The sequence below is a fragment of the Myotis lucifugus genome, unplaced genomic scaffold (assembly GCF_000147115.1).
Source record: "Myotis lucifugus unplaced genomic scaffold, Myoluc2.0 scaffold_95, whole genome shotgun sequence".
Lineage (NCBI taxonomy): Eukaryota > Metazoa > Chordata > Mammalia > Chiroptera > Vespertilionidae > Myotis > Myotis lucifugus.
Window position 1 is genome coordinate 2,614,390 of NW_005871143.1, and position 12,896 is coordinate 2,627,285.

The window sequence follows — 12,896 nt, forward strand, 5'->3', positions numbered from 1 at the left end:
CTCTTTGGGGGGAGCGGGACGAGAGGCATTGAGTGATTATTTTCAACATCCATGGTGCATGACTCAAACAAAATACTATGCAATGCCCCAGATCCACTTCCATGTGCCTTAGGACTGGAGAGGAGGAGGCCAATTGGAGGGGTTGGGAAGCTCAAGTCATAAAGTCAAATGGATGAAGACATTGATAGTCACACTGGGACTATTTCATAATTGGAAAATTTGAGGTAGAGGAAAATAAAGTGATTTGGGAAGGGAAAACATATTCAAACACCATAAAATCTTATTTCAAGTTGGGAGGGTCCTCGGGCCAAGAGGAGTGTTATTGATGAAGGTGGAAGAAGTGGGGCTGTCATTGATGCCGCTTGTGTGGAGAGTAGGAATGCACAGGGCTGCTTTGTGGTATTTTCTGTCTGTCTGGTCTTCATGGCTAGATTGTCAATTTCTTGGGGGCTGGATGATGTCACATATAACTATAGTGCCAAGCAGAGTGCTTGAATAGAGCACATGCTGAGAAATATTAACTGTTAGTAAATTGATTGACATAAACTTACAAACTCACTTAAACAGGAGACTTGATTAAATCACAGCTTAGATGGATGCCCTCTACGTACTACAATATGAAAGCCCCGAGTCTCTGTACTTGTTAAGGCACAGGCTAACCTATTAAAACAGAAAGATCCTAAAATACATTGACGTTATCAGGATTGAAGCTTCTTCTCTATGTGACAGTCCAGAGGCCAGCAGGCTGGGTCTGGAGGCAGGGCAGCAGCTACAGCTGCAGTCAGCAGGGAGGAAAGGAGACTTAGAGTGACCTGGAAGGAGTACATACCCTTCTTCTCATGGCCTCACCAAGCTTCAGGGAGGGCTGGGAAATATAGTCCTCATCTGAGGGGCTGTGCCCAAGTACAACTTAGAACTTGCATTATTAAATATGGGGAGAATGAATATTGGTGGACAAGTAACCTCTGATATAGTCCCTAAGCTAAATTTTCCTTCAGAGCTTTCTCTCCTCTCCCCTCTTGTCCCCAGCTCCTTTCCCTCCCTTCCTTATTTCTTTCTTTCCTTCCCTTTCTACCTCCCTTCTTTCCTCCCTCTAACCCTGCTTTCTTCCTCCTCCTCCCTTCTCTCTCCTTCATTCCTACTCTATTTTCCTTCCTCTTTGCCTCCCTCCTTTCCTCCCCTTCTATTAAACATTAATGCAACCCTTATTACTTACAGATACTTTCCTAGGAGTTGAGTAAAACACCCATGAACCAAAATATTAAAATTCGAATAGAAGAAACAAATAATTAATAACCAATTGCTGGCAAACAGTTTTGGTCTCTGTAGGCCAAATCTATTTCTGGCCTTTCCTTTTGTGGGGGAGGAAGAATATAGCCTCTACTCTTCTAGGTTCTTTTGGCTGGTCTAATAATCAAATAGACATGAGACAGATTAACAGGAGAAAAATAAAAAAATTAATTACATGTGTACGTATGGGAACCCTGCATACATGAGAGGTTCAGAGCCAGAAAGGGAAAATGAAGTATATATGATATTCTGAGCTAAGGATGAAGAAAGGCACCTTGGAAGTGCAGAGGGGAGGGAGTTCATTGCAGGATGGTTAAGAAGAGCAAATGTTCAGTAATTAGCAGTTTGCCCTGCCATGTAGATAGGGCATAACAAGTTATCTCTGCTGATAACTCTTACTATGGGCAAGGCCCCAAATTTAAACTCTTTAAAGGAGTGGTAAAAATTTCTCATAAGCCCACAAGGTCTCGATTGCTTTTAGCTCAAAATAATTCACACACCCAAGTGGCACATCTGGGGGAGGACTATTCGGAACCCTTTCTCTTGCTAGAACCATAATAGTACAGCTCTCAATGGTATTTGCTTGGTGATCAGTGAGGTAATTTGTTCTTTTTCAAGGAGTTTTCAGGGAGCAGAAGCTGTGGTAGCTGAACATTATTTGCAAAGCACCTGTTGCCCTGTAGATGTTGACAATACAGAGCTCACCCAGAATCTGAATCCTTCTCCTCAGGAGGCATATTAGAAAGAGAGATGGAGTGAGATGATGACATCCTCTGAAGGATGCAGAATCAAACCACCAGAGAACAAGAAGATTTTTACCCCTGAGAACTTAACTAATCTTAGTTGGTTGTTGGGAAAACATTATAAATGGACACAGCATCAGGCAAAGAATGAAAGCTAAAGGAGAACTGCCTAATACATCATGTTTAGTACTTAATCCTCTTAGGCTTATGCTGTTTTATCCATTTTAAAATTAGTTCATGTACGATTTCAGAAATGTAAAATTACTCTTTATTCAACTAACAATTCCTCAACTTGGATTGCAAATTGATCTGGCCTTGCTGAGATTTATTTGTGGTAAAATAAAAGAAACTTTAGATTTTGATTCACAAGACTTGAGTATGAATCCTGTTTTTGAGTATTTTGGCCACAATGTTAATCTATGAAAGGAGGATTATAGCCAATTTAGAGAAATTTATAGGGATTTAATGTGATAGGTGTGAAAGCATTTGATCAACTCTCAAGCATTGTACAGATGGTAGATTTTATTATGACTTATTAATTAATTATGTTTAATTTTATTTATTTATTTATTTATTTATTTATTTATTTATTTATAAAATGATCAGTTTACTTTTAAATAACTTTGAATGGCCATATATCAGCTTGGGTATTTTGACATTTATCCACTAATTATATAAAACTACAAATATAATTTCAATGTTTGGATTGAGACTATAATAATCTCTGCTCAGGAAAACAAGTTTTCTAGAGTATTTGGAATTATCTTTAGATGTCTTCAGGGTTCATTTTCTTTCTCAAAGCATAAGACTTATGCAATTTTTTTGTAATAAAATGTATTTTATAACTGAAAAAAAAATCTGCCAAGTGATGGTGAAAATACCATGGGAGGATTCCTAGCTAACAGTACCTATATGTGATTTCTTTTTCCCTCAACAAGAAGCCAAATTGTAGAAATCTTGTATTTGGGTGGTAATGTCTTAAAACAAATAATCATGTTCAAGGATTACTTACTTGAAGGAGTTGCCCAGGGCATTATTATGTTATCTATAGAATAACTTCAAGATAAAAGGAAATCCATGGTCAATACAAAAATCCACCTAAGAGGCTCTTCCTTTGAACTGCTCTTTTATGATTGTCTTCCAGAGCTGGTAATACAGAGCAAAAAGAGTCTGAACACCATGAGTGTGTCCCTGGACAAATGGCTCATCTTTTCTCTATGTGAGGTTCTTCATCTGTCAAATGGGAAGCCCACTGGTGGATTCCTACCTCATCAGGCTGCTCTGTGGAGGTGATATAAGGCATTTGAGGGTGGAGGATGCTCAAAACCACCTGGTCTTGGATTAGACACTTCCAGAGGAGTACACTCCTCCATGGGCTAAAAGAGACATATTTCAAACACAGAAATATATAAAGAAGAGCTCCTTTACAGCAAATACCTTCTAGAAAGTAATATGAACTAAAAACCAATGGTTCAAATCCTGCCAGGTAAAGCGCTGTGCCCTGCAAGCCAGATGCAAACTCTTCCTGCCACTAATGTACTATTTACTACCTAATAGAATACTCAGTTTGTTTCCAAAGAGCTGTTTTGATCATTAGGTAAGATAAAACAAAATCAGCTTGATTATCTTGTGAATTGGTCTGTTCTATGACAGATGATGATAGAATGTAATTGCTATGAGCTATAGATGTTCTTGTTATTGTAAACATAGGACTGTGGCTTTCATAGGATTGCTAAATGAAAGAATCATTCTCATTGTAGAGTCTGGACATCAAACCAGTCCTACTTCTACTGAATGTCTCAGATTAGAGGTTTAACAATTGGGACCTTTAATATTCAACTGATAGATTGACTGCTAACAAAGACCTGCTGTGTTCTAAAGTGCAAAATGGGAGAGGAAGGGGAGATTACTGACCCGGATGTGAGACCAGGGCATTATTATGTTATCTATAGAACATTCCTGCTTGTGGCACTAGCTCAATTGGTCAAAAGTGGGAGTTGTAGGAATCTGGAGAGAAACACCACAATCAGCTTAGTTCTTCAGGCAAGGATCAGGCTGGTCACAGTCAAGATAATTGGTTTCTGACCTGCTTGGTGAAGCAAAACCACCTGCTCTTAGTTCCAAGAAAACCAATTACTAAATTTAGATCCAATCCCTGGTAAGACTAACTGAAAGTTTCACGGTGGCTGGTGAAACTGACTATTTCTTGCTCTCTGACTTGCCTGCCCTGGGTTCTGCTCTGCCTCTCACCCTGGTACTAAAGCATATATCCTCTGGCTTTGAAGTCACCACACTCATGGTTTGACACATTTTGCGTATTTCTTGAAAATGCAAAGCACTTATGATAAAACATGGCTAAGGGACAGAGATACCATCAAAATAAGTCTCACAAAGCATGTTTCCTAGTGCCTTTTGCCAACAAATAACAGTTCATCTCTGCCACTTCCATCCAGAGGACCCATGCGGAGGAAGGTCAGATATGGAAGAGAAATTAGAATTCATTTTCTAGTCTACCCTTCTCACATTTAAAGATGAGAAAAGGGAGGGCACAGATGGTCAGTGGCTGAGCTGATAGAACTTATTTCTTGTGTCTTCAGTGGGAATACCCTCCTGGAGCTCAGTCCCAGAATGCAGTGCCAGTGGACCCCTTGAAATTGTTAGAGCTCCTACTTTACTGGCCTTCAAGGCCATGCACCTGGGATTGTGGCCTTTATTTTCTTTGCCGTTTTTTGGGATTGCCATTTAATGTCACTAAGCCAGCTGTTTCCTCAAACCCTCAAAATAAGAAGCCCTCATAAATTTACAAGTCGGTCTGATGTTCACATGAACTAATGGATGGAAAGTGTTGCATATAATTTTAAAGCAATCTCCTGGAATAAAGTGTGATTATATAAATATCCACCACATAACATCATCAGGATTACCTTTTCTTCTTTGTTGGCCTGGAGTACCTTAATCCTTAGGTTGGCCTTAATTAATTTCAGGTGTATGAGTAATGTTAATGATGCTCTCATTCAGCCCTCAGCACTGAATTGCTTTACAATTTCTTGGACTCCAATTGCACTTTGTACTCTCAAGCTCAGCAGGGATTTTGTGGAGAGGGTATATCTTTACCACATTTTGAAAATCCCTATTCCAGCAAAAGATAAACCAAAGGATTGATCATTATTGTTGCAAATCAATTCCAGAAAACCATTAATAGGGAGCTTTGCTAGTGTTTAGAGAATGGCTCAAATTACAAAAATTCAGACAAACATGCAACTTTTGATGAATCCAGCTATTGTTTAAAATCAGGAGAAACATGATTTTAGTTTTCATACCTGCTGCAATGTGTTAATGACCAAAGGTTGCACAAACACTCCTGATATAGAGAGTTAGTGAAAATACTTCATGCCATTTTCCATCACTGTTCTAAGATCACATCTGTTTGGAACTGAACCGTAGCATGTGTGCTGGGGAACCTGTATGAAATTAACTTTTATAGCTGCCTTTACAAGCAGAATCTTTTATTGTCTACAACTTGGCTGGGATTCAGGAAGTTCCCAAAATGATTTATTGTCATATGTGCCTATTCTATGGCGGCTGATGAAACTGATATATTATTTGAACATATGCAGTCATTCTGGCTAGAGAAAACAGATCATCTGAGCCTTTTATCCAAAAGGATAGAAGAATTCATATTGTGGAAGAGAAAAAAAAAGTTGAGTATTTTGTTTTAAGTGAAATAATTACTTGCAGGAGCAAAACATTTGTTACCAATCCTATAGGTCTTTTCTTGCTTGCCAACATAGTAAAAACATTAGAATCTAGAATACATTCATTAACTAAATACTTAAGGTAATATTTTCCCAATAAATGTTGGATCACATTTTTGTAATATTTGGAATGGTTAGTTCAATTTATTAGACCATGATATTAAGAATCAAAGATCATGAATTTAAATTTCTTTCATATTACTTAATGCAAATCCTCCTCCCCAGACAAAAACCTCTTTTAGTTTAACAGAGGGCCCCTTCAGTTCCACCAGTCATCTTTCTAATGGTTGCAAGAGGGATTTTGTGAAATGGAGGATGAAATAATGGAGTCTCAAGAGCATGGTTTTCTATCTGTTGATGAATCAGAACTTCCATACATGAAAGCACTATTAACCTATCAATAACAAAAATATCACATTTAGTTAAAGTAGAATATGTGAAAGAAAAAGATTAAGCATAATTCTAGTACATGCTTTTATATATAGCACACAAAATATTTAATCCTATAGCAAAAATCTGGAGTTTCTGGATTCAATGTGAACCCTCTCAGCCACTAATTGACACACTCATATTTCAATTTGAAATATGTAGTCAAAGATCTGGGATTTGGAAGAGAAACCAGAAGACTCCAGATCTTGTAAGGCTGTGTTAACCAGTGAGGCATTTAGATTCAGTTTTCTAGTTACAGTGTCAATTGAAAACATTTGATTTATAGTGTCAGTAGAAAACAAAACAAAACAAATTATATACTGTCTGTATGATTGTTTATAAGACGAAAGTGGGGGTAGTTTCTCCAAATGGAATTACAGTCAGTTGTTTTTTGTCTCTTGAGAATATAGGTGCTTACTTTTTTGGAACACAATTTGGAGACTGGTTTTGGGATTTTGCCTGGTCTTCAATAATACGTTTCACTTCAGAAGCACTTTTTCTTTAAAATGGAAGTGATTTATATCATTACTATCTCACTCAGCATCATAAGGAATTTGGGTATCAACAGATGTTATTCACTTTCTGCAAATACAAAAGCAGAAACGAATTTTAAGGGACTTAGCAGCATTGATTATAAAACTATTTCATCCTTACAATTCTGGCATATGTTTCTGTCTATGAGCTGAGCGTGGAACCAGAATGAGTCCTAGTTGAGTTAAGTGCCTTGGTTATATTCAGAGTTTACATTCCCTCACCTTAAAATTAGCCTAGAGGTTGGACCGAGTTACATGTTAATAAATTTATTTCCAATCAGGTGAGGTAGCTTCAAATAGTGAAATAATCTTTCATCATGGTAGACAATTGCTAATGATATCAGAACAGTCTGATCCCATTCCAAAATGGATTCTACTCTGCACACTCTTAAAAAAAACCCAAACCTACAAAACATTTTTATTGATTTCAGAGAGGAAGAGGGAGAGAGAGATAGAAACATCAATGATGAGAGAGAATCATTGATCGGTTACCTTCTGCACTGAGCCTGCAATCCTGACCTGGAATCGAACCATGACCTCCTGGTTCATCGGTCTACGCTCAACCACTGAACCACACCAGCCAGGCTACTCTGCACACTCTTAAAGAGCAAACAATTCAAAGTTCATGTCTAACTGTCAGGAGCATCATCTTTGTTTTTAAAGAGGATGCACATTTTCAAGGGGCTTGGAAACAGTCTAATGTGGCTAATGTTAATTTGGTGTAAAACTTCAAGTGGCATATTACTAATGCCAAAAAACAAAGCAATTGAGGATCTGGTAACTAATTACTAACAGCATTGTCACTATTTTGTGTAAGTGTGAACAAGAATCATATGTTTCTTATAGTTCATCCTTGTTGATGTACCAGTGTTGCTGGTAAAAGTGTGATAATGAGCATACTGAGGACTGCTGTGGACCCCTCTTGATAGCAGTATTTTGTACCCATGCTCAGAGGCCCTGAGTGCAGTGGACATTCTTTAAACAAATGAAACAATTTAGTAGTGTGAGTGATTTAAAAGCGCTTCACAGACCTGAATTAGGAGACCCTGTCATCATAATCTGAAGCTAATGACACTGCGATTGGTGTTGCAGGAAGCTCCTGTGACTATCAGAGGAGTAGTCTAGATTTCACTACGTGGCTCTGCTTTCCCCAGGGCATTAGGTCTTGCTGTGGAAATAAAATGGAAAAATATTGGTGACTGTGGGGGAACTACAATAATTCAGAGAGTTCAGGAAGAGACAGGATGTTAATATTTATTCAAGATCAAATCAGCAGCTGTGGATACCTGTTTTGTTGTTGTTTTTTAAGAACCTTTTATTCAAGAATCTTGAGAAAATTTATCTAATGTTCAGGATAGGATGAAAAGGACCCACTCCAAAAACTGGATGATTACGGATGAAAAGAACCTGAGACCAAGGGCCAAAGTGTGTGTATAAAAAAGGATGCTGAAGGGCGCTCGGAAGCCTCGGCGGCGGCAGCGGCGGTGGCGGGAAGCGCAGGCCCGGCCGGGAGGGGCAGCAGTGTGAAAAAACAGTTGATGTGAAGAAGAGTAAATCCTGTGAAGCTGATGTCTCTAGTGACCTTCGAAAAGAAGTAGAAAATCATTATAAGCTTTCTCTGCCTGAAGATTTCTATCACTTCTGGAAGTTCTGTGAAGAACTTGATCCTGAAAAGCCAGCTGATTCACTTTCCGAAAGCCTTGGACTTCAATTAGTGGGTCCGTATGACATCCTTGCCGGAAAACATAAAATGAAAAAAAAATCATCGAGCCTGAATTTTAACCTTCACTGGAGATTTTACTATGATCCTCCTGAGTTCCAGACAATAATTATTGGAGATAATAAAACTCAGTTCCACATGGGGTATTTCAGGGATTCTCCTGATGAACTTCCTGTATATGTTGGTACAAATGAAGCAAAGAAAAACTGTGTAATTGTTCAAAATAGAGATAATGTGTTTGCTGCGGTTAGATTATTTTTGATGAAAAAACTTAAAGAAGTAACAGATAAAAAGAAAACTAGTTTCTTGAAATTCATAGATGAAAAGCTTACAGAAGCAGCCAGAGAACTGGGGTACTCACTGGAACAGAGAACCGTGACGATGAAGCAGAGAGACAAGAAAGTCGTGACAAAGACCTTTCATGGTGCAGGCTTGGTTGTTCCAGTTGATAAAAATGATGTTGGGTACAGAGAGCTCCCTGAAACAGATGCCAACCTCAAGAGAATTTGCAAGGCAATTGTTGAGGCACCAAGTGATGAGGAGAAACTAAAGGCTTTTGCTCCCACTCAGGAAATGATGACCTTTGTGCAGTTTGCTAATGACGAATGTGACTATGGCATGGGGCTAGAGTTGGGAATGGACCTCTTTTGTTATGGTTCACATTATTTTCATAAAGTTGCTGGCCAGCTTTTACCTCTTGCATACAATCTGTTGAAGAGGAATCTCTTTGCAGAAATTATTGAAGATCATCTGGCAAACAGAAGTAAAGAGAACACAGACCAGCTTGCAGCATGAGAGCTGGCTTTCCTTGGTGTACAATATTTTAAAGCATTAATATTAAACTTGTGATTTTTGTTTGTTTTTAAGGGATACAGAAAATAAACTGATGGAAACATTTACTAAAACTTTCAAAAAAAAAAGGATGCTGAAGATACAAAGGCAGAGTAATTTAAAGAGAAGAACTCAGAATCACAGAATCCTAACATGTGAAGCTGAGAAGATCAAATGGTAATTATCTAATCTCTTGCCATTTAGTCCATGATGAAACAGAAGCCCAATGACAGTAAGATCTTGGGGTGAGAGAATTAGAATTAAAATCAGCCTCCTAACTCCCAATCCAATATTCTCTCCAGTACATCAATTTTTTGAGAAAAATCTAACTTCTCATTCTCTAAACCCATCAAGAAAGCATCCAACTGCAATTTAATAGTTGGGTAGATCTCTCTCTAGATAACCAGACTTGTGCCAGACACATCTCACTCTTCATTGCAAATTATTAAATTTACTCTCTGGTATGAATCAATCTCAAGTGCCTCTGGGAAGCCTGAGCCACCTCATAGGACCACTGGACTGGGAATCAGAAAGCCCAGGCTCTGCTCTTATTTCTCTGTTCTCTTATTTATAAAGTTAAAAGAGTGACTGGGGGATCTCTAAGTACCTCATCTCAGTTCTGAATTACTAAAACTCTATTTAAAGAGGAGATAGTGGGGGCTGTACCCTGGACAGGATGATGACTGTCTTTTCACATGCAAATATATGGTAAATTCCAAAAGGGAGGGTGTTAATGAACTGCTAGTGGAGGAAAATGGACCCAGGTGGCTTGACAGTATCAGCAAGCAAAGTTGAGAAAGACCTGAGAGGTCTTTGAACAACGTGATATTTAGATGAAAGGAATGACCAATGGACCTGATAAACAGAGAATCTAGATCAGCGGTTCTCAACCTGTGGGTCACGACCCCTTTGGCGGTCGAAAGACCCTTTCACAGGGGTAGCCTAAGACCATCCTGCATATCAGATATTTACATTACGATTCATAACAGTAGCAACATTACAGTTATGAAGTAGCAACGAAAATAATTTTATGGTTGGATCACAACATGAGGAACTGTATTTAAAGGGCCAGAAGGTTGAGAACCACTGATCTAGATTAAGCTCATGGAAAGCCCATTGGCTGAGGACATGACAGAAACCAGATCATTGAGTTTCTCCAAGTGTGTTACAATAATATCATAGGAAAGAATTATCCTGTGTTCCCATACATTTTTGAAATAATGGGAAAAGAAAACTAAATTAGTTTCTTTATGAAGGACTTCTCATGCCTTTGATGTGATAAAATGCTTTGGGAGTCTCCAAGGTGCAGAATTTTCCGGATTCATTTGTCTATGAAACACACTGTTTTCTGGCACCTTCCTTGGGAAATGCCACTCTAAAACATACCCGGAGAGGGGAGAGGACAGTTCAGATGATACTTTAAAACCGCTGGAGGGATGTGGCTCAAAAGTTGAAAGGTGAGACCCAGGCACCCAACAGGGGTGCTGCTGTGGGCAACAAAGTGGGCTAAGAGCATATTTCAGTCAGGGGCTGGAAACTTTGCAGTAGTGAGAATCTGTGGAAGAAGCTGACTTTGACCTTGAAGTGAGGGACCAGGATAAAGTTCATACATGCCTTCTCAAAGGAGGGAGAGGGTAAATAAGAACTCCAGATTGTCTAATGTTTTCAACTATACCAAATTTAAATGATTGCTAGTTATTTCCTGGCCTGTAAATGGTATACACAGAAGAATACCCTCATGCTAAAACAAAGGTTAATTTTTATATGATATTTTGGGCAAAGATGAATTTTTCAGTGCACAGTGTAAGTGAAAGGAGCAAGTTAGAGCCCAGAACAAAGTTTCAGATGAAGAAATGCAGAATCTCATTGCTGCAGGGACTCAGGGTTCTTAACTAGAGGTCCATGGATATGCATCAGAGCATCAGTGGTTGCACGTGCGCACTTCTGTGGTAATGTGTACAACTGCTGAGTTTTTTTGGAACAATGTAAATGGCTTTCATCAAATTCTCAAATAAGTCTATAATCTCAAAAGCAGTCAACAATGCCCTACGGAGGCTCAGGGGAGGAAACTGAGGTTCAGATTGAGGAGCATATTTGTTTTTATCTTTGGTTGCTGACAGTAAGGTTCACTTGAGAGCTGATAGGCAATAGGTAAAATGGAGAATCCACGAGGGAGCCTTGACCATTGGTTTGGGGGTTGCCCTTGCCCCTAGACTGAAGGAGGCTATGAAATACACATTATACTTCCTATTTTACAGACAGAACTCAGATCCAATTATTCATTGTGATCCATGACTTGAACATTTGTACGAGAACACCTGAGTCTTGACTCCCATAAGAAATGACTCAGAATTAATTTGTTAAATGTTCCATATATCTAAAACACAAAACAGTAGTGAATTTCTGTTTTGAACATGCCATAGTCATGCAGGTTTTTTCTGTGTTCAGAATTACACTGTGCTTTTACCTTGAGAATCACAAAGATTTTGAAATCAAAGAGTTTTCATTTTACCTTTTAGAAACATAGTATAATTTATCTGCATGATTGCATTTTAATTAGCACTCCCATTGCCTATTTAAACATGCAAAGATATAAAATGAGCCAACCAAACAGGAAGACATATAGCCTAGGTCAGTGGTAGGCAAACTGCGGCTCGTGAGCCACATGCGGCTCTTTGGCCCCTTGAGTGTAGCCACGAAGTTTCAATCGCACTGTACCTGTGCGCCTGCACGTGGTATTTTGTGGAAGAGCCACACTCAAGGGGCCCTAGGTGTTTGTCACTGTGCTGCTATTGAGCATTGCCTTGGGATAAACCCCATACCAGGCTCAAGTTCAATAGTGTGAACTGGTTCAAAATAAACCTATTTGTATGCATAATATTTTACAGAAGGGTTAAGCTGCCTTAGCAATTGTTGATGATTATGGATCCTTGCACAGCTCTAAGGATCTCAGAACATTCTTTGGAAGTAAATCAGCCATTCCCACAATTTAAAAACAAATGTGTAAAAAGTTTTATTGGGGTATTTTTACCCAAGTCTTGAGTGGTTAGGCGATGACCCTTGGAAACCCCAAACCACATCAGTGTTCTACCAGTGTGCATGTTGCTGTGGCAGGAGGACGGGGGAAAGATACAAACCACAAGAATGGACTTAATTTGGAGGAGGTTTTAACTCTCTTTACAGCACAGCAAGAGGAGGTGGTTTATCATGGTGTGTGCTGCTATTCTGGGAGCCCCCACTTTTCAAAATTCTAAAGACTGAGCAAGGCTATTCAGAAAAGAATGAGAATTCGCCCTTCTGGACCCAATCTTGGAAGACCTGGCTTCCAACACCTTTCTAACTAAGACCTCTGTGTGTTTAGTAGATTGGTCCCGAGTCCTTCCGCCTTTTCAGCAGTGGCTACAAGAGGTCAGGTGAGCTTCAGCTCAGGCTAGTGGTCTGATTGCCATGATTATCCCCACAGCAATCAGCTCTCAAAATTAGGTTGATAATTGGTTTAAATACTAGACTATGAGATTTCACAAAATATCTGCTCTCTGATAAAATGAAATATTTGTTACATGGCTTGCTGGACTATCAGCTAGTCAACCAAAAC

At 39.0% G+C, this 12,896-nt stretch overlaps 1 pseudogene across 1 annotated transcript; it reads left to right on the forward strand.

The window, feature by feature from the left end:
- The first annotated feature begins 592 nt into the window (after positions 1–592).
- On the forward strand, positions 593–9,375 carry LOC102420778 (annotated as a pseudogene). Its single transcript, XR_001348863.2, has 2 exons — positions 593–636; positions 8,203–9,375. The product of XR_001348863.2 is annotated as a histone PARylation factor 1 pseudogene (transcript).
- Positions 9,376–12,896: the final 3,521 nt, after the last annotated feature.